The 19367-nt window shown below is 41.5% G+C and overlaps 1 long non-coding RNA gene across 1 annotated transcript; it reads right to left on the minus strand.

Annotated features, from left to right (window-relative positions):
• Positions 1-225: 225 nt before the first annotated feature.
• Positions 226-1489, minus strand: LOC138242933 (uncharacterized). Its single transcript, XR_011191812.1, has 3 exons — positions 933-1489; positions 516-602; positions 226-276 (listed from the first exon to the last, which is right to left on the minus strand). It is a non-coding gene; the product is annotated as an uncharacterized lncRNA (long non-coding RNA).
• Between the last annotated feature and the right edge of the window lie 17878 nt (positions 1490-19367).

Genomic DNA, 19367 nt, shown 5'->3' on the forward strand with positions numbered 1-19367 from the left:
ACATGCTCACCCTCTCTCACACACAACCTCACACACACTCACCCTCTCACTACAAATACTACTACTACTACTACTACTACTACTACTACTACTACTACTAGTACTACTACTACTACTACTACTACTACTAATTATTAATAATTATTAATAATTATTATTAATAATAATAATATATTATTATTATTATTAATAATAATAATAATGCAGACTTGCTTTTCTTGGGGTCTTTGGTCTGGCTCCTGTTTTGGCTGAGTCTCCTGTTACCTCCTTCCTGATCTGGGGATGTCAGACACAGTTGTGTTACAGACACGGGCTGGACTAGACTCACAAGCACAAACACCCACAGACACACACTCCCACACACTAACATACACGCAGATGCACACACTGTCAGGTAGAGTCTTTCTCCTCCTCAAGAGAAGACAACAGAGCCCTGCTACTGCAATGAGCTTTAATTTCAGGAGGAGGAAGAAGAGGAAGAATCACAATCTGAAGAAGACCAGCAGTGGACTCACAGCTCTCTGGGTCTGGGGCCTGACTCTCAAACTTGTCTCCAGTCTCTGGTGGGTTTGGACATCTTCTCTGTTCACCTCTGTAGAAATCTGTTGACAGGACAGTTCATTTAGACAAACAAGTTCGACCAGACTTCACTCTCATAGTCAATCAATCAATCAATCAATCAATCTATTTTTTTCTTATATTTTGCCTTTTAATCCAGAACATCAAAGCACTTTACAAAACATACCTGGAAAATAGAGTATAAATGTGTAATACTGTAGTTCCTGGAGTAACTGCTTGGATAATCCAACTACCACTGTTGTTACTTCTGCTGCTACTACTATGACCATGACTACAAATTCTAATACTAATTCTGATATTAATACTACTACTGCTGTCATTACTAGTAATAGTGATAAAAACAGAGCACTCACAGCTCTCTGGACGTTGGTCTGGACTCTAGAAAGTGGTTCCATTCTCAGGCGACTCTGGACCTCAACACCTGTTGATGGATCACTTCTGTCAGACACACGAGTGGAGCCCAAGCCCACAGATATACACCCACACAATAACACACATTATCACACACTGACAGACACCCACCCAAACATATTCACACACAGACATTACACACACACACAGACACTCACACACACTCACAGACACACATTCTTACACTGACAGACACACACACATACACTACACACATTCACAGACACACATTCACAGACACACACACAGACACAACACACACTCACAGACACGACATACATTTATATACACAATCAGACACTCACACACATACTCACACACATTCACAGACACACACATAGACTACAAATACTTATAGACACACACCAACACACACACACAGACAAAAACACACACACTCATAACTACAAATACAGTATAACTAACACTAACACAAATGCCACTAACATTAAAACAGTAACACTATCACTAAGAATTACACTATCATTATCACTGACACAAACTACTAATACACTACTAATGCTAATAATAACAGTAATGCTATCACTAAAACTAACATGACTACTAGTGTAAATACTCTAACAGTAACTCTATAATTATAACTAATATTAACATGAATACTGGTGTAGCGGCGAGGCTTATTAATAAGGCAGAATTAAGTGTTTCTGAGCTTCCCAAATGAGGCCCCATTTCTCTGTTCATCTCTGTGGTGCAGCCACAGAGAAACCATTCATGCAAGATGTTTTCTTTTGATAAGGACAGCTCCCAAAGGGGGATGCACTTAGCTAAGCCTGGCTATCATGGTCATCCATTGGCGCCTATCTGTCTAGGGAGTGCCAGTTGGACATCTGGACTGCATTACTAAGTGTCAGGAGTAAGTGACTCATATCTCACCTTGATCAACCAATCAGGGACTGGTAGGGCCGAGTAACCCACGTGGGACTCTGATGCCCATGGAACTTTCAGCCAATCAATGAGCTGAAGTTCCTCCAGGTAAAAACAGGCAACACAGAGAGCCTGAGAGATTCAGATTCAGATTCAACAAGATTCAGATTCAACAAGATTCAGAGAGATTCAGTAAGATTCTGGAGAGGATTCTGTGGACTGTTCTAAAGGGAATTCAAAGGAGAATTCCAGGGCAGGACGGCCCAGGAGCAGAAGGCTCCCAAGGGCAGGACATTCTCGCAGCGCGCCTCCTGACCATCCTGAGACTCAGCCCGGACAACCACGGAACGGCCAGTGTCTCCGAGTGCCAGAACTTTCCTTTGTTCTAAGAGTCTAGAGTGGAGGTTGCCAGAGAGTAACCAGCAGCAGGCCTCGTGAACAGGTCGGAACTGTGGACAGCTGAATTACTATTCAGAACTAGCTCTTCATCAGGAACGAACCGGTCCTCTTCCTGACTTGATGGGACCCACAGTCATCTTTTCTCCTGTGCACAAACTTTGCTAGTTAAAGCCAACAGTGAGCATCAGCAGTGCACCGTCGCAAGCCGCACATCACAGCCTGGCACGGAGCCAGAGAGCGCGGATTGGACAGCAACAGCCTGCAACTGTTTCTTTGTGCCCGCAGGAGATCTGAATCCCCAAAGATTGGATGAGTATTCAACTTCAATGCATTACAGCTCGAGAATTCAATTGTTATCCCAACCAGTTGATATCAATTTAATTCCTAAGAGTTATGTACTTGTTTGAGTATCTAATGTAGAAGTTATAACTAAGTTCATTTACGAAACGGTCTTAATGAATGATATACTGAACGTATGTCCTCTTGATATATGTAACTCTTTGTAACTGACTGAATATATATCTTTTGTATTCTGATAACCCTCTCGATAAGATCTGTTAGGTTTACATGCATATTCTATGTATTAATAAATGTATCCTCGTGTATTAGTACCTGTGTGTGCGCGTTGTTTGAGTTATGTCGCATGGTTGGATTCTAAAGCCATCAAAAGAATCAACTTTGTGATTTACTGGTACAATTAATAATTGTCTCAGTAAATGCCCAAACCCTACAGAACTGGTGCCTTCAGAGAGCTACTATGATTACATATTTGGCGTCCCTGAACCGGTTTTCCCTACACTGGCATCAAAACTATCAGAAGCGCAATCACCATTAATACTGACATGAACACTAGCATTAATATTAAAGCTACCGATTATATTCTCACTAATATTAAATATGAATACACTCGCATTAGTATTAGTCCGTGACGTCAAAGCATTCTTTGTGACGAAGGCGAGACACCTAGCTGGGCACAGTGACGTGGCACGTGTCGCCGTGGTTACCATACTTATAATTTGTAAACAGTGGAAAAATGCATTTAAACTGTTACCTACACGAATATATCAACTTGAAATATAATTTTCAAGCTCTAGAATACAATTTCTAAACAATCATTTGAATAATCATTCTTTAATTTGGGATTGAACATTATGAACACTAAACGCACTATGGTATTTGATCGATACAGGCTGTATTGACTGTTTTCTAGATATTTAAAGAATTTAAAGAAAGAAAAGAATTAGTACTCACCAATCGGTGAAGTTAATCGATGATTCTAAGGTTTTTCAGTTGAATTAATTGGTTGTCGATAGATAAGTGATCAATATCTCTCCTCCGAGCGCTCAGCGCGCCTCCCTCGGTCTCGCTCTCTGATCCCGACACTCTGGTTGGTGTCTGTGACGTCACAGCGCTCTTTCTGACAGAGCAGAGCGCGTCTCCGATGGAGGAGACATAACAGCTGGAAATGGAGAGCGACAAACCGAGGAATACAATTTATTGAACAAAAAAAATAGTTTACTTCACAGACTAATGCGTTGTAAAGCATACTCGCGTAGAGCAGAAGAGAAAGGGCACAAGTTCTTGTAATAAGCGCTTTTAAGCGTTTTACACGAATCTCCACAGAATAGAAGCCAGGAGGATCAGACTCATGATCCTGGAGGTTGAAGAGTATCTCCTGGTTTTATTTCCACCCGAGCTCTCAGCTCCTCAGCCGGTTTGATGATTTAATTAACTGTATAACTGTTATCAGACTCTGTTTAACTGTATATTTATAAGACTCCGTGAGAGACGTGTGGGAGACGCTGTATCCCAGGGCTGGTGTGGAATCACACACAGACAGGTCTTCTGTGTGATCTGAGTCCCACTGCTCAGAGCTACAGACTTGTCAACTGGTCACTATTGTAGACAAGACCATCAGTCTGCTGCTGCTAATAATCATATTACACTTATAAGAGTAGCAATACTGCTGTTCATTAAATCAGTAAAAATAATAATAAGAGATAAACACATATTGCTCAATTTTCAGTAAAACACTTCTGACAGAGGGATGGAGGCTGACTTACAGTAAAGACAATGAATCAGGGCAATAATACTGAAGGGCTGGAGGTCCTGGAAAGGGTTAATAGAAACTTCTTGCTTCTGAATTGGAACAGAGCCCACAGCTGCCAGATCAGTGACCCTTGAGCCCAGTTCACAGAGAAGAGAACCCAGAGCTCTTCTCTGTCTCTAAAAGGGCTGTGAGGAGGGAGAAAAGGGGGAGATGTGACCTGAGTCCAGGGTGTTCTGTCTGATATTATTCATATAGCAGCACTGATTGTCTGAATGTCCACTGGTTCTGAATTGTCAGGACAAAGAGAAGGAGCTTCTGTCTGTTCAGGAGGTAGGAGTTTTGGTAAAGTACTAAGGGATCCAATGCTCTGTGTGTGAGTCTGAGCTGTGAATCTGACTGAGAGGAGATAAAGATTTTTTTTTATTCTGCCTCTGATAAGTTTTCTCCTTTGCCAAGTGGTGTTACATCCCCTTCAGATACTCTGCACAGACTGTCAGAGTGAGAGAAGAGAAGAGAGAGAGATGGACAGATAAGAGCACACACAGCGAGAGAGACAGGAAGGGGGAGAGAGAGGAGAAGGAGCAGGAAGACAGTGCAGGTGTTCAGCCACACTGTGACCACAGGAGACAGGAGGCTTTTCTCAGCTGCTGAGGCGCTTAGTGCTCCTGCCCACTCAAGCTCAGAGACTCTGGCAGAAGTCAGGTCTGAGAGCTGCTCCTCATACTGACACTGGAGCTCTGAGAGTCAGCCTCCATTCTTACAGGAATAGCCCCTCCTGTTCAGCCCTGAGAGACACACTGAGAGAGCTGTGAGAGCCCTGAGACATCTGTGTGGGGAGAAGACCTGTCACCCTGTAGAGCTCTGAGCATTGGGCTCCCCTGTGTGCCTCACTGTACAGCAACAGAGCTCTGACTGGACTCCCTGTGTGTCTCTGTACAGGACTAGATATCTGAACACTGGGCTCCCCCGTGTGTCTTCCTGTACAGCTCAATTCTCAGCTGCCTCATCACACTGCACTGAGCATCACAGCACAAACCACAGACTCACTGCACAGTCTGATCTGCAGTTCCAGTAAAGCTTTGACGAAACAGGCCCATTTCCTAAAGACAGGGGAGTGAAGAGATAATGCAGTTTTACTGAAGATAATATGTCCCTCTGTACAAATATGTTGTCATGTCATTATGTGAAACTTTTTCATGCTGGCCCAGCAGGAATTGTTGCCTTAAATCACCACTGTTAGGCTGTATTAACAAGGACTGATTGTTTCTAATTAATCATTATAATCATTAATTATCATTAATCATCATCATTATTAATCATTTTGTTGTTTCTTTATGCTTTGAAACTGACTCTTGCTCTTTTGCTCCTGCAGTTATTATGGTGACAAATACTACTGCTGCTATTACTACTACTGCAAATACTGCTACTATTACTACACCTACTACTGCTACTACAACTATGACAGCTGCTACTATCACTGCTACTAATACAACTGCAACTAGTAATATTTTACTGCTACTACTAATGCTACTAGTACTACTGTTACTACTGCTGCAGGTACTACTGTAACTGCTACTACTGCTGTCAGTGCTATTACTGCTACTACTATTAACAAGGAGGATGTGAGCTGTGTTCTCACTGTTCAGTCTGGGTGTATTAACAAGTTTTTCTTTTTGTTGTTTTTCCAACTTTGAAACTGACTCCTGCTCTTCTGCAGTTCTTATCGTGAAGCTGCAACACAGCTTTGCTATAATGTTGAACTAAAGAGTTTACGGCATAACTACTAATTCTAATATTGTTACTATTGCTCATACTTCTAGTATTACTACTGTTACTACAGCTACTACTTCTGCTGCCACTGATACAACTGCAACTTATAAGATTCTACTGCTACTCCAACTGCTACTACTAATGTTACTAAAGCTAGTATTACTAATATAATTAGTGCTGCAAGAAGTATTGTTATTGCTACAAATACTGCTATCACTACAGCTACTAACACTACTAATAATAAGGAGGAGGTGAGCCATGTCCTCACTCTATTCAGCCTGGGGTTGTATCAGGGTATCAGTATCAGTTCAGCTCCACTGTGCTATTTGAGAGTCTCAATCACACAGTCAGCTCCACACAGAGAGATGCTGGGGTCACAGCTGGAGGGGCTGGAACATCTGTGTGGGCTTGAGCTGCACAGGGACAGACTCAGGGTCTGAGGGACTCAACTGGAAGAGCTGCTGTCCACCAGGCTCAGTACAGAGGGCACAGTCACTACTGGGCTTTTCTTTCTTTTTCATTTAAACTATTGATCTCTGATCACAGCCACAGGACAGCCAGTTTTTATTCAGTCCTTGTCTCTGTATTCCCGTGCTGACCTGAGTGACCTCACTACCCCCTTGAGGACAGGCTCTTCTCACACTGTCCTTGACCAGAACCAGAAGACACAGCTGTCTGGAGGGACAACAACCTCTTTGTGGCTCACCACAGGACACCAGTCACTGGACACTGCCTGACACAGACAGTAAGACACAGAGGACCATATTCAGGACACCAGTCACTGGACATCGCCTGACACTGTCATGCAAATTTTATTTAGCTTTTTTATTGAACATAATTTATTAACTTGATAATTATTTAAAGTTACATAACTTATCTAAATCGTCAGAGAACTGTGACATTAATTTTTATCTGATTTCTTCCTGCCCCTGCAGCACCTGCAGCCCTGCTGTCTGTATCTGTGAGTTTCCACCAGAGAGACACAGAGCTGCTCCTGTGTCTCCTCTCCTCCGCACTGCTGGGAGTGTCTTCAGGGAGAGGAAACAGTGATGTGGCTCTGATACTGTATATATGGAGAAGACTGAAAGGGCCCTGTCTGATTTGCCATCCCGCCTGTGTGAGAGGTTCCTGCTGTCAGTCTGAAAAGGCAGTGCTGTGTGTGATTGGCGGAGTGGGGGGCTGTGCTGTTACTGGGGGTCCGGGGTGTGGAGCAGCAGCTCAGTTGCCCTGTGGGCTCAGGGTTGAAGACAGGTGTCTTAGCTGCGCTCTGTCCTGATGACAATGGAGAGCTGCCTGTCCATCTTCTCTCTCGCTGTCCTGGTGCTGCACAGCTCAGCCAGTAAGTGACCAGTCTTCTGCTTTCCAGACAGACAGACAACAAGAATTAAATTTAAGATGGAAAAGCTGCACAACATAATTTGTAAATGAGCTCGGGATAAGAGGTTTTAATGTTTTATTTTAAATCCAGGACTGTGGGTATTCATAAGAAAACATTAAAACTATTTTGATTGGTCTGTAAGTCAGGTCAAATACTTAGTTGCTTAGAACAACTTTATATTTTTAATAGCATCACCTCTGCCAATCTACTGCTACTTATTATTATCTTCAGTTTATGTCTCCAGTATAATTATCTGTATGCAATATTCTTATTCTAAAACAGATAAGAGCGTTATTAAAGACAGGAGTATATTTTATTATTACAGGTTGTGGCTTTATTACAGATGGAACTTTTATATAAATCTTTTCTTGAGAAGGTGATATTTTAGCTTGAAGAATTATTAAGGCCAGGTATAATAATAGATTTAAATGCATGTTTAAACACTAGAAAATGTCTGAGAAGGTAATGTTTTCCCACTAAATAATTATAAGAAACTGAGGTAGCATTGTAGGTAAATGAATTATTAAAGATGTGTATTTTTTTGATTATGTGATACTTTCAGTGTTAAAGCTCATTAGATAGGTCAATGTTATTTGAGGTAAATCTGTGTTTAAAGTCTGGAACAGTTTTAAGCCAGTAATAATTTTAGAGAAAATTAAAAGAGACTGAGGTACTATTGGAGGTCAATATATTTAAAATAAAAATTGAATATAGGAGGTAAATATGATGTGAAACTATTTTTGACCCATAGCTGTTTCTAGATAGGAGTATATATATATTAGAGACTATGGTAGTTTTATTACAGAAACTTCTTTTTCTGTATGGTTCATGCAGGTTTGCTGTGTTTAGAAATTGAAAAGAACAGGCTGTACTGTAGAAAAAATATTTACTGCTCAGATAATAGTAAAATATGATTTTTTTTATTATTAGAAACCAGGGTAGAACAGTTACAGTTGCTTTATTGAATGAAGAGTCCCTGGGCAGCTGGAGTAAATCCCAGCAAGCAACGGACACAATGCAGGCGACACACTGGAAAGCACACCAATCCATCACAGGGCACACACACAGACACAGACATGCACACACTCCCACCAGGGTGAATTTGATAGTACCTGGGAGGAAACCAGAGAACCCAGAGAAAAAAAAAAGATGTGAGCTCAGGTAAAACATACAAACTCCACACAGATAGCAAAGAGGGTCTGGAACTGAACTGGAAGGCAGCAATTATATTGACTTTGCACATTTGAGTAAAATTTGACAGATAAATGAGTTGGTCTTCTACAGTTAAGATTCAGATAATAAGGACTATTTTTTTTTGATAATGTGGAGATTTAATAAGAATGGTTTACTGCAATCTGGTTGGTGTGCATTTGAATGCTAGTTTTTAAGCATGGATAATGAAAATCAAATAATTACTTAAATAATATTGTACAAGTTACACAAATACTTTTCCTGCCTCCATCAGTTGGAGATTCATGATCAGAGCACTCAGGCTTGAGGCATCGTTTAGGATAACTTTACAATAACACAGAGGGTTAATGAATTTACTAGTTAGCAAAATATATTAAACTTATCTGGTATATTTGGAATATGATTAATCTCTGAATCAGTTGTTAAATGATTCATGTGTGAGATCTTGGCATGTAAGGGCTAGAAATTAGATGTATGAAAGAAAGGGGTACCTCTCTTTTTTGTTTGTTTAAATTTATTATTTTTTATTTTTTCTTCATAAATTATACACAACATGAAAACTCCTAAGAGGATGAGAACAAGCTTCAATGCTGTTTAATAGTTTATCCTGTAAATAGCGTTTTGCCACTGGCAGTGATAAGGAAACCGCGGTTCTGGCAAGAGTGAAAAGGCAAAGTAATTAAAGGCACCGCCAGAACATTCTGCACACTAATTCGTGTCTGGTCTCCTCATCACTTTGCACATTGGTAAAACTCTTTAAAACCTCATAAATATAAAATAAAGTGAGCACAACATGAATGATTGGATGTTGTGGCTAATGTATAGAGTTTTTGTATCCATCGCTGGTCAGAATGATTACGTTGTCTTGACTATTTTTCAGCTAAGCTACCAGCCATGGTCCTTATTGTCACTCCCGCCGCGGAGGAGTAAAAGCACCTATTTCCATTTTAGATGATTTTGTGTGATTTGCGTTATTTAACTGCAATTTTTGTAATGGTGCTTGTGTTGTTGAGTGGGCAGTGGTTGAGTCTGTAGTTCTGGGAATAATGTAGGAATGCTCTGTGTGTCTGTTGAGAAGACCGTCTGTTGTGGTGTTAAAAGCAGTTTTAAGTGGCTTCTGTATATGTGTATGTAGGGCCAAGGAGGCTTTTTGCAACTGTAAGACTAAATTACTCTTTAGTTTTGATTCTAACTTGTCTTAAGCTCTGTTTTTTACAACGTTTTGAACAAGATTTGAACTTTAAATGTAGTGTATGGCAAAGTTGTGTAGGGCACAGTTGTGTTTGTTGATTAAGTGATGTGAGTTGGAGGGGCCCCCTGAAAGTCTATAGCCCTGAGGTCTATGATAGTATTAATGTTGCCCTGGGTAAACAGGATGTGATTATCACACACAGAAATGTGGTGTTATGTTTGAGTTGTGGAAATAACTAGAAATTGGTTTAGCGTTTATGTAGAAGCCACATGAGGTAAAGATGTGTTGTTAAGAGTAAACATTGATTGGAAATATTACTTATGCCGTGCGGCTATACACTGAAGCAAGATGGTGAATTCTATTGTAAGAAACATGGTAAAGCAAATGGTGACATGAAAGGAGTTGACAATAATAGTGGAAGTGTAAATCTGAAGTGCTTCAATCTGAATGAGAACTCGATAAGGTGGGTGCTAAACTTCCTAACCAGCAGGTCTCAACAGGTCAAGTTGGGGGAAGTGCTTGTCTGACATTCGCTACACTTCAGTTGGATCACCACAGGGCTGTGTCTTGTCCCCTCTGCTGTACATTTTGTACACTAATGATTGCATAAGCAAACACACAGATAGACATCTCTTAATCTCAAAGGAACAAGTAATAGGTTTATTCTATGCTGAAAAAAAGAAGAAAGAAAATACAACGTTTCGGCCGTGAAGCCTTCTTCAGGTGGCTGAACCTGAACCTGAGCAGCAATGCTCAGTGTGTTAAATGAAACTGTAGTTCAACAGTTATTGAATTGTTTAAACAGTGGAAATCTGGAAAAATTGTATATTGAAACAGTGAAAATGTCATGACTGCTAGCCAGCGGAGATCAACCCATAAGAGAACTAATCAATTCAATTTCAATTCAATTCAATTCAACTTTCAATTCAACTTTATTTTCATTAAACTTACACAGGTGCATAGTATAATGAAAAGTGTTTCTCATTAGTCACTCAGGTGCAGTATATAAATAGGACAGAAGATAAGACAATAGACAGTTACACAATAGCAATAACAGTAACATGTTAAATAATGTTAACATAAATAACATGTAATCAAGTAATCAAAACTGTGCAAAATTCCGCAAACAGAGAAAATATAACAGGACAAAAACAGTGCAAGGTAATTCTTGGAACAGTGCAAACAATAGTATGGTTAAAGTAGTATGGTTAATTAATAAATATTAAATATTATTATGCCTGTTACAGTTTTACTGGGCTATCGAGGGGACAGTACAATTTCAGCTTACATGTGTGTGTGGTGGTGTAGGAGTACAGTCGTTGTGGGTACAGGAGGACGTTAGGAGAGATCATAATAAGGTGGAAGGGAGTGGGGGCGTCACCAACTTGACAGCTCTGGGGAAGAAGCTATTTTGGAGTCTAGTTGTGTGCGACTGGAGTGACCGGAACCTTCTGCCAGATGGTAGGGGAATAAACAAGTTATGACTGGGGTGAGTGGGGTCAGACATAATTTTGGTGACTTTTTTCAGACTCCTGGTGTTGTATATTTCCTGGATGGATGGTAAGGCACTGCCGATGATGTGTTGGGCAGTTTTGACCACCCGCTGTAGTGCCTTACGGTTGGATGCGGTGCAGTTGCCGTGCCAGACTGTGATGCAGGTCGTCAGTATGCTCTCCACCGTACATCTGTAGAAGTTGGTGAGGATCAGTGGATGTAGGTGTATTTTCTTCAGCCTTCTCAGGAAGTACAGCCGCTGTTGTGCCTTCTTGATGAGACTGGAGGTGTTCAGTGTCCATGTAAGGTCCTTAGAGATGTGAACGCCTAGGAATTTGAAGTTATTCACCATCTCCACCGCAGACCCATCTATGTAGATGGGGGAGTGAACGTTTCCTTGTCTTCTGAAGTCAACACAAGGAAACATTCACTCCCCCATCTACATAGATGGGTCAGCGGTGGAGATGGTGAATAACTTCAAGCACCAGCAGCGGGTTACTAATAACAAGCGCCGCCGCACGTATTAATCCACCAGCACACGCTCTACCGTGCAGCACGCAGCGCTATTTAAACCATCCAGACCCGCTTCCTGCCGCTCGGTATTGAGTCTTTTCTCAGAGAGCTCTACCCTGCCTTTGTTTGTACCTCGCTTTCTATACTTCTCCCGGTTACTGAACTTCCCTTATGCCCCTCGACCTTATACCTCGCCTACTGATTTGGATTGTACGCCTCTCTTTGCATCTCCTGGATTTCGAACTACCTATCACCTTTCGACCACAATCTTGCCTGACGTTTCGGATTGTACGCCTGTTTCGATATCTACCTGCTCCTGCGTCTGCATAGGATCCACATGCCTCTTCTTTGGGGATTCCTTACAGAAAAACAATTATTCAAAAAAGTAATGTTGAAAAGATGGTTGAAAAAGGCAAAGCAATTAAAGGCACCTCCAGAACATTTTACACACTTATTCGTGTCTGGTCTCCTTAACACCCCAACTCAGGCGCCCCTTGTCTGAGGCTGGGGTAACATTCACATATCACTATTTTGTTTGTTAAAGACTGCGTTATAAAGAAAGAGAATATACACTTCAAGTAGGTTTCAACAAAACATGTGAAGCACTGAAAGATTTGTGCTTTACACTGTAGTAAGGTTTCTAATATAAAACATATGCAAAATTATGTATAATCACATATAATCAGAACACCCTTCTTAGCCTCATCATATTACTCTATTAATAATAATAAAATGCAGGGAACACAACAGATTTGAATTTGAGTAATTTCTCTTGTTATTTGATTTTTTATTTATTTTTATCAATCCCCGCGTATACATGGATTTGCGTAAACATATTTTGTGTATAAGGCGAGTCCACTGCAGACTTTATATTTAAGCATTTAAGTAACTCTCAGCTTCAAAGTACAACACCAAGAGTAAAAAGACTTAAATCAGTTCTTAAATCTCATACCTTGTACAGACCAGTATTCAGTTTCCATTCTTATTTTGCAGTTATTACATGAGGCCTGATACACAGATACAAACAAGCATCAGTGATTCAGACTTCTGACACCAGAGGCACTGAAAACTCTGACCACAGCTCTGAGAAAAAGAGAAATACAAGTCCCAGCCCTCTAAATTCATAGAATTACTACATGTATGCTGGTAGACTCTCCAGTATCTCACACATAGAGTCACTGTGCTGCTAAACTCTCCAGTATCTCATACTGCAGAGTATGAAGTATCTCTCAGTAACTATGCTGTAAGACTCTCCAATATCTCATGCAAAGTCAGAATCTGAAAAGGCAGATAGTGGGCGTCAATGTTTTACAGACGTTGAGTTAGTATACTTAGTACGCTTTCTGTGTTGGTTTCTGCATGTAATCTGTTTCTAGTTCACCAGGGAATGGAGTAGCAATCCAGTCACACAGAAAACTAAACTATCAGAAATATTTTCAATATGTATATGTAGATATATAGAATTTTTCCTCCAAACATGGTAATATTATTTTCTCTGTCTCCAGGTAGTGCTGATGTCAGGCTGGTGAAGGGTGCCAGCCCCTGTGAGGGGACAGTGGAAGTGTATCATGATGGAGAGTGGGGGACAGTATCTGACCAACACTGGGATCTGGATGATGCTGCAGTGGTGTGCAGACAGCTGGGCTGTGGATCTGCGGTTTCCGCACCAGGAGGAGCTCACTTTGGACCAGGGTCTGGATCAATTCTGCTTAGCTGGGTCCTTTGCAAGGGGTCAGAGTCTGCACTGAGGGACTGTGAAAAACAAGAAATTAAACAGTATAGCCTTTCTCATGCCTTTGATGCTGGAGTGAGGTGTTCAGGTAGGAGACACTGATCTATAGTTTATCATCATGATCCATCAGTCCATCCTCTCATTTCCACAGTTGAGAGCTGTGACAACACTCCTCACTGTAACAGCTGTATGTGTCTCTCTACCTGTGGGGAGATCAGAGGTACAAACACAGTCAAGAGACCCTGTCTGAGTGTCACGCCCTGTACACCTAGAGGGTGCTGCTCTTCTGTCTTGTTCCTAGATCCCTGTGATTATTCATGTCTTTCAGGTGTGTCTTATTGTGTAGCCTATTTACTTCCTGTGTCTGCTCTGCTCCTTGCTCAGCACTGAGGGTTTGGATGTCTTGAGACCCACCTAGCACCTGGTCCTCTCCTCTGCGGCCTGTGGGCATAGATTTCTACCAGACATCGTCTGACCTCCTGAGTTAATCCCCGTTTTTCCTCTCTTTTTTGCTCTCCTGCCATTTCATGGCTTGCCCTTCCAACATCCATTACACTGAGAGCAACAGCAGGACAAACCCCTCCTCTCTGCTGTCTGTCAGGAGAGAGGAGACAGTTTTACAGTCCACCTGCTAAATAGGCTGAAGCACAATATCATAAAACTTTGTGACTATTCAACCTGAACTGGACAAATCAGAATCCTGAACTCTCGATCAGTTTGTCATGGGTTTCAGAGTAGTGACTTTTGGAATTTGGTAAAAATCCAGTCTGACCACAAAACCATGTAAATTTTCCAAGCCTTCTCATTGTCTTATTTGCCAGTGTTAATGCTCCCTCTTATTACTACCATCTATCATTAAGAATGAATAATGTGAAAATAATAAATGATTATTATGTTGTTGTTGGGTCACTTTTGCATGTCACTGCTGGCAAATGGGGCTGCAACGTTTTCCTGTTGTTGTTTCGTGACATCAGTTTTAACGGGACAAGGCTGTTAGACTTGCGCCCTTGGCACCCCACATGGGAGGCAAAACCACTACCCTGAAATTCTTACATGAGGTTCCTACATGTTCTTGCAACGCTCTGTAGCCAGGAGATGACTGCTAGACCCTGGTATGTGCAGCTGGTGCTGGAAGGACATCCCTGGTCTTGTACAGTACAGAGTGTCTTTTAGTGCCAGGTCAGACAGTCCTGCTCCAGCAGTGCCAGGCTGTGACAGTACTGTTCTCTGGGCTCTATGAGTGATGTAGTTTAAATGATTCATAAATGTTCACGAGGCTTCAGTTTCTCTGATTGTTGTTGAGACTCCAGGAGCTGCTCCTGCTGGCTGTCTAGATGTCAGTCCTGCTTCATTCTCTTTTAAGGCCTCAGTGCAGTGTGATTTTCTCACCGTCCTTCGGCACCTCCTCCCTGCTGTATTATTGCCCCCTTTACATTAAATTCGAAACTGAGTTTCTAATTTTTCCTTATTTTTCCTAACGTGACCGAGCATATTAATACTTTAGATTAAATGCAAATTATGATTTTAAGATATTTTAAATTGAGGATTACAATTTTTAAATACAGGTAATCTAAAGAATATAATTTATCTGATTTTATTTTACTTTGACATACTGTATTATACACACTGTTAATGTGCTCTAATACTGTTAAAATGTGTACAAATGTTTTTTTACATGTCAGGAGTGCGGTTAATAGGAGGCAGGAATCTCTGCTCTGGCAGAGTCGAGGTTTTGCGAGGGACGTCCTGGAGTACGATCTGTGAGGCCGACTTTGACATGAAGGATGCGGAGGTGGTCTGTCGTGAACTAGACTGCAGATTTCCAGCAGAGTTGCTGAGAGGGGCTCATTTCGGAGAGGGACAGGGGCTGATCAGGACAGAGGAGATCCAGTGTCGGGGAAATGAGACCAGAATCCACGACTGTCCCACCTCAACCAGGGAGCACCAGAGCTTCACTCACACATTGACATCAGCCTGGTCTGTACAGGTGAGAGCACTGCTGTCTGTACTGATTCCCAGCTGTATAAACACTTCGATATCTCACTATGAGCTGCTCTCACAGCAATGACACCATCCTGGTCTGTACAGGTGAGAGCACTGCTGTCTGTATTGATCCTCAGCAGTACAAGCACTTCAATATCTTGAAGAAAAATCAAAAGAAAAGATGTTCACAGTTGTTGTCAGACAGTCAATATTTATATATTCTTATATGTAATAATTATGGTATTAGAAGAGAGTATAGTATTAGAAGACGGAGTAAGTGTGATGTTAGAATTTCACACCCTAGCAAACTTCTTAAGCAAGATTATTTAAAAAAAATATGATGACTATTTTTAAAACACTATGTTCAGACACGATAAACTGGTGTATCAAGTTAATTTTACAAAAAAAATATTTATGATAATCCCTCTACGGGTTTGTTTTATTTTACTGATGTGCGACTGAAAATAAACATGATTATTGATTTTTATAGATTCATCCTTGTCAGCTCTAGACGGTGGAGACCGGCTGTCAGGAGGAGAGAGTCACTGTGATGGCAGGGTGGAGATTTACTACAACAGCACCTGGGGAAGACTCCTCCAACACTCCTGGGGCTACAGTGAGGCCTCTGTGGTCTGCAGACAGCTAGGCTGTGGCTCAGTGGTGCAAATATACAACTCCTCTGTGTATGAGACAGGCAACAGTGCTGCGTGTCTGACAGGTATTCAGTGTTCTGTAATACAAGTGTATCACTCCTCTCTGTATGGGACACGGTAACACTGCTGTGTGTTACGAATGATGTGTCCACGAGTTAGAGGAAGAATGCTGTGTGTTATTCTGAGAGTTTCGGAGGGTCGGAGAGAGGGGTAAAAGGGGAAGGAGATCGATGGCTACTTACCCTAGATGCTTGGCTGTAGTCGAAGTCAAGGGACGAAGGTTGAGTATCAAATTTAAATCGAAGGCCAGAGGTTCAGTCAGAAAGAGTATTTCTCAGTAAAGAACGGCGGGGTAGGAGCTCCTAGAAAAGAGTCTAGTACCGAGCACAGACCTGAAGGTAGTGACAGTAAGAATATCCCAGCAGCTGAGGTTGCGGTCATTAGTGTGGTGTCATTGTTGGTTAACTGATCAGCTTGGGCTTGATGGAATTACCCATAGCTATGACCTGATTAGCGAGAGGTCGTTTGCGAGATATAATGCAGTTGCTGGTGGACATGACACTGTGTGTCTGCCAGGTATTCAGTGCTCTGTATTACAAGTCTATAACTCCTCTCTGTATGGGACAGTGACAGTGCTGTGTGTCTGCCAGGTATCCAGTGCTCTGTATTACAAGTCTAAATCTCCTCTCTGTATGGGACAGTGACAGTGCTGTGTGTCTGACAGGTATTCAGTGCTCTGGGGATGAGACTCATCTGGTGAACTGCAGTTCTCCACAGACAGTCAACTGTAGTGATGGACAGGAAGTGTCCCTGCTTTGCTCAGGTAGGAGTCATTTGGTCTACTTGATCTTTTTTTATTAGTTTAACTAAATACATATATTTTGATGCCTGCTGCACTGACCTGGTAGAAGGAGACTGAAGCCAAGATGTCTGAGTAAAGCAGGCTGAGTAGACAGACAAAAGTGAAAATAAACGTGGGCAGAATTAAACAATTCACTTTCTCTACCGAGACACACAGGTCCTTCTGTAAAAACTTTCCTGGAGAGATTGTTTCAGGCTGACTTCTTTGGCATCCTTTCCTCTCTTCAGTGAGAATCACAGTTCTCACTCCAACTTCAGCTGACATATTGCCCTCTTTTTAAAAAAAAATTCACCTCAAACCCTAAACATCTCCTATAAAGACCCTCCTTCTTCCAAAACCCAGTCAACAAACCTATTCTACAAAATAATAAATTGAGACTATTAGGAGTCTAAATATTATTTTTCATATAATATACTGAATCACAATTAATTTAGTTTGAAATCATAAGAATCACATTAATTTAACACATATCAAGAAAACATCTGACTTTTTTTGTAATTTGGAAGGCAAATAGCACAACACAGCACAACTTTACAATTGCTTTTACTAAAGGGTTTATAATGTTATCCTACTAAATTTTCTAGGGCTTCAATTTATAATTACTTATCAGAATGTCTCAGAAACAACTTCAAAACACAGTGGATAAGCAGAAAAAAATAAACACAATTTGTACGTAAGGAATGTGCAGTGTATGAACTTAGTATTAAGATCCTGGCAGGTAAAAGCTAAAAGCAAAGTATTGATATATTTAATATTTTCAGAGAAAATACTGTATAACTGTAAAAAGCCTGTTAATGTGTTTTGATGTATAATGGAAGCAATATTACATATTGCACACTGAAGATGAATTACTACTGAGAATCTCTCATATTCAAAGCACACTATTCAGACTAAGGTGACTTGTTAGTGTTTAAATCTCTAACCTGACCCAGATACTACTCATATCATAAAGCTGTTTACTCTCCAGTATCTCACACACAGTCATTATTCTGCTTGTATCTTACACACAGTTAGAGTGCTGGTAGACTCTCCAGTATCTCACACACGGTCACTGTACTGGCAAACTCTCCAGTATCTTTCACACATAGTCACTGTGCTGCTTGACTCTCCAGTATCTCACACACAGTCTGTCACGAATCGCACGCAGGCATGCAAGCGCTCCCACATTTCCACGACCTCTACTCTCCGTAAACGCCCACGCACCAATTAACTCAGCACTACTTAAACCCTCACTTGTCTTCTTTTCCTCGCTCACGATTGAGGTCTCCTCCCTGAGCTCCGTACTTGTATATTCCCAGTCCTAGTCTTGTGATTTCTACTCTCCCGGCAATTCTTCCCGGAACCTTCCTGGCTTTTGACCCTTTTGTCCTCGACTATGACTTCACCTCCTGTTTTTGTACCTTTGGTTCTCGGAACCTTCCAGACTTTTTGACCTCCTAGCTTTTGCCCAAGACCATGTCTTCATCCCTCATTTCAGCACTGAACCACAGATACCTGAATTGCCACGCACAGGGTCCTACCTCCCGTAGCCTGGTGTTATGTGACACAGTCACTGTGCTGCTAGACTCTCCAGAATCTCTCCCCTCCTATAGTCACTGTGCTAGTAGATTATCTACTATCTCACACATATTGTGAGTCTGAAATGATATTAGACTTTCTGTGTTCCACCTTCTGTGTGTCCCTAGTTTTTAGTTCACACGAAGATGGACTAGCAATCCAGTCAAACAGGTTAAAGAAAATTTTAATGTCTGACATATTTTGAGTATGTGCAGTATAAATATACAAAATATCCTGTACACATGGTATTTTTCTCTCTCTCCACAGGCAGTGCTGATGTGAGGCTGGTTAATGGTGCCAGTCCCTGTGAGGGGACAGTGGAGATTCACTATAAAGGAGAGTGGGGGGCAGTTCGCAGTATTATCTGGGATCTGGATGATGCTACAGTGGTGTGCAGACAGCTAGGTTGTGGATCTGCTATTTCAGCACCAGGAGGATCTCACTTCGGACCAGGGTCTGGATCAGTCCTGCTGGGCTTGGTCTCCTGCAGAGGTTCAGAGTCTGTGCTGAGGCACTGCAGAACCACTGAAGTGAAACACTATGGCGCTTCCCATGACTCTGATGCTGGAGTGATCTGTTCAGGTAGGAGACACAGACTGTCTCCAGCACTGAGGACAATTAAAACTCCTTCACTGATCTAGAGTCCATCATCATGATCCATCTGTCCATCCTCCCATTCCCACTGCTCCTGTCCTGCTGAGACCTGCTCACTGAGAAC

This window comes from Lepisosteus oculatus, chromosome 14, assembly GCF_040954835.1.
Source record: "Lepisosteus oculatus isolate fLepOcu1 chromosome 14, fLepOcu1.hap2, whole genome shotgun sequence".
Classification (NCBI taxonomy): Eukaryota; Metazoa; Chordata; class Actinopteri; order Semionotiformes; family Lepisosteidae; genus Lepisosteus; species Lepisosteus oculatus.